General features: G+C 57.1%; 1 protein-coding gene across 3 annotated transcripts in view; it reads right to left on the bottom strand.

Moving 5' to 3' along the window:
- Nucleotides 1–571, bottom strand: part of CAMK2D (calcium/calmodulin-dependent protein kinase II delta) — a 156,461-nt gene that overhangs the window by 54,940 nt on the left and 100,950 nt on the right. The window lies entirely within an intron of this gene.

Consider the following 571-nt stretch of genomic DNA (forward strand, 5'->3'; position numbering starts at 1 on the left):
GGGGGCGCGGGGTTGGGTAGACCTGGAGGTGCTGCTTCTCCAGGGCCCATAGGCGACTGGTTCGGGCTAGAATCCTCCAAAATCTCTGGCTTGGGTTTCTTTCTTTCCCCTAAAACAGCATGGCTTTAAATTTCAAAGTAATAGTGTGATAGGGAATTTTAAAGCTACGGAGGTGCACCAAGCGCTCCCCTCTCTCAACACCGATATCACCCTCGGGCGTAGATGTGCTTCATGCGCATCCCTTTAGCTTGCTCATCTGTGAGCATGGACCCTTCCCTCCGCGCAAAGACACAGAGAAAACACACGGTCCTCACCCAGTGGGTGGGGCGGCAAGCACATCAGGCCACTGCGACTTCCTTCCACAGGAGTCGGGGCCCTGCTCCTGTCGGAGCCTTTCCAGTTGAAATCAGTCACGGAAGTCCCGTGTGCACCCTCAGACACTCACCGCTTCCTTAGGTAAAACTGCTGGGCTGAGCGCAGCCACATTTGAAATTTGGGGCAAGAGGCCACCTCATCGCCGTGGTGGTTCCTGGCGCCCACCCAGTGCGGGTCCCCTGGGGAGAAGCCCCTC

The sequence above is a fragment of the Myotis davidii genome, unplaced genomic scaffold (genome assembly GCF_000327345.1).
Source record: "Myotis davidii unplaced genomic scaffold, ASM32734v1 scaffold698, whole genome shotgun sequence".
Taxonomy (NCBI): Eukaryota; Metazoa; Chordata; class Mammalia; order Chiroptera; family Vespertilionidae; genus Myotis; species Myotis davidii.